The following is a 3,208-nucleotide window of genomic DNA, read 5'->3' as shown; positions in this document are numbered from 1 at the left end:
ACTAAATTACAGAGAATGCTCCCTTGTTCGTCTTAAAACGATAATTTTAAAAATGTTGAGACCCAGAGTTAATGAAGAGTTTATGTATTGAGTTTTATCTTCCTAATTTGACGGTTAGGGAGATACTAAATTTGTAGCATAAATTATAATCCCCTCCCCTCTAGGATATACATTTTAATGAAAGTCACATGATTAAAACTAGTTCGATAAAGTTGATAACTATATCCCAATCTTCATTTCAATCGATTCAGCTGTCTTCCCGTGATTCGATCATGCACGAGATTACTTTCTCTTTTACACACAGTTCGGGAGAAAAATGTGAGAATTTTCAAATTGAAATTATGATCTGATTTGTTATTTCACACATATAGTCAATGAGCTAGCTCCAGGCTTGTGTGCACCAGATTTACCCTCAGTTTGATTTTACAGGTACCTACAGCATAGTTGAAAAAAAATGGTCACATAATCTGAATCCTGTCAGTTTATCCAATATGACGGATTAAAGATGGCAGCTAAGATGGCATCTAACGACAAATTGTTTTATTGTAGAAAAGCGTATCCTGGAATTGTTCCATAAATAATAATTGTAAGTAGTATGACTATCGTATGTCTAATTTGTTCAAATATTTTACTTTTGAGGGCCGCGGTGGCTCAGTGGTAGAGCCTTCATCTCTGGTGCTTGGGGTCCCGGGTTCAATCCCAGCCCCCGCCAAGTGAACTTTGTGGTGGACAAACACCGTGTGCGTGGGTTTTCTCGGGGGTCTCCCGTTTCCTCCCACTTTCTTCATTCCACCATTTCATTCATTACTCATCATCACCGTCTCCTTTAGCCTAACCGGCATAACCGTGGGACGTAAAACTCAAAGATTTCATTTCATTTTTTTTACTTTTGAGTGACAAGATTGGAAGTTCTATGTGATTTTTCATACTGTTTTATTATTTATTACATTTCATATGTTTTTCATATTTTAAACTGGCCGTACGGAGGTGGTTCAGGGGTAGGGAACTTACCTCTAGTGCGTAGTCTCTGGTTCGATCCAGGGACAAGTAAGTTTGTGGTGGACAACATCGTATCCGTGGATTTTCTCGTGATACTCCCGTTTTCTCCTACATTTACGTTCCACTAATTCTCTCATCGTCATTCATTTGAGTTAATCATCCACCTCCCTTAGCCTAAAGGACATGATCATGGGATTTCACTTTATTCCATTTTTCTATTTTAGAGGAAGCATACGTTGAAACATTCTGAAATAAGAATTTTTCTCGTGTTCTTAAGAAAGAGAATGCAACAAGTCGCATATCTTTATCTGCCACTGTTTTCTTCACAGTAGGATAAAATACGCCGCAACTTGATATTGAAAATTATATATTAATCGTTCCTATATATATAGGAACAGTAGGGATATAAATTCCAATTCTTGGAATTTTGTGCAAGAGTTTCAGGAATTATTAATTTGTTACAAGTTTCATTTCTGGAGGACTTTCTTTTGTTAAATCTAATATTGCAAGATATTGAAGTACCATGTTCGTAATTGTTTGCAGTATGTGTGTTATGGGTAACATTCATAAGACCTAAACGGCATAAGACCTAAAAATGTAAGCACTAGACCTAAATTTTAGATCTTATGCTGCTTAGGTGTTATGCCGTTTAGGTTTTTCTGCCGCCAAATGGTCTTTAGGTCTTGTGCCGTTTAGGTGTTATACTGTTTAGGCGTTGTGTCGTTTAGCTCTTGTGCCGCGTCCCCCTGTATCACTACTGGGAGTGTCCGTATAATTGTTAAAATAAAACACAAACTGATACTTAACAGAACATTATTTATTGTACAGTACATAAATATTAGCTATAAACAATCTATTCCAGAAGAACTATAAATTATTCACAATGAATCGTATACTTTTCGGCGCATAAAAGTTGCTTTTTTGTTGTTTTTCTCGGAAACTATGCGCCAGAATTTACCGTTAAGCAAACCATTCTGTTAAGCTTGAGGTGATCTATCCACTTATACATGTTTAGAGAACATTTTACTTAAATACAAAATAAACTTTAAATGTTATCATAATTTCAACTATATTCCATTAATCACAGTATGTACGGTGGTCTTGGTAGTACCATAATAAAGAACTTGATGGGGATATGCTTGTATCAGTTTCATCATAATGGACGGCATGGGTTTTCTGCAACATCAATTTTCAGTTTTACAAAATATTATTTGTCCTCAATTTTCTCAGAAACTACGCATAAATTTTTGTCCTGAACCATATCAGTTTTTCTACCAATTGGTATATGTCTGATTTTTGGACTTTTTTTTCGTTAAAGGTGAATAGTATTGTAGAATTCTGTAAATTTTTATAAATGAAATTTCAAGCTAGAGTTTTTTTTTAGACGTAAACTTTAGAAGTATGAAGTATACGTAATACTTGACATCCAGTTCTATTATAATTTTCGAGATTTATTATACAGAGTGGCCCAAAAGAAATGCAACCCAAATTTAGAAGTAAACCACATTGCCCAACATGTGCGAGGATGAATTACACCTGTGCTAGCATTTTTGCTGGAATATTGTTACGAAAATGTGCTATTTTATTTTTAAAAATTTGTTTTTCTGAATACGCAGAAAGTAACCTTTACAACTGCCAACGCTGCAAAGAAACACACAGTTTTGTCTCATTCGATAAATATTAATGCGATAAATATTACAGAATGTCCACAATTTACGTAATATGCGACTAACGTAAATTTAAGTAATATGCGACTGTACAGTGTCCCAAAAGAAATGCAACCCAAACTTTGACGTTTTTTGAAGTAAGAACAATAAAGACAGGATTTTTGTGACAAATGTTAGTGTTGTCTATGGAGATGTTTTGAGAATAAAACCAATGAAACAAATCGTAACATTGAATTTTAGTAATTGTTTAAACGACAAGAAGTATAATTCAAAGAGGAATGTAAAAAGATAATTAATTACTTTAACTCTTAATGTAAACGTTTAGTATACTACACATTTACATTAAGAGTTAAAGTAATTAATTATCTTTGTCCATTCCTCTTTGAATTATACTTCTTGTCGTTTAAACAATTACTAAAATTCAATGTTACGATTTGTTTCATTGGTTTTATTCTCAAAACATCTCCATAGACAACACTAACATTTGTCACAAAAATCCTGTCTTTATTGTTCTTACTTCAAAAAACGTCAAAGTTTGGGTT

The sequence above is a fragment of the Thermobia domestica genome, chromosome 12, assembly GCF_964235325.1.
Source record: "Thermobia domestica chromosome 12, izTheDome1.hap1.1, whole genome shotgun sequence".
Lineage (NCBI taxonomy): Eukaryota > Metazoa > Arthropoda > Insecta > Zygentoma > Lepismatidae > Thermobia > Thermobia domestica.
This window is presented reverse-complemented; position numbering follows the sequence as displayed.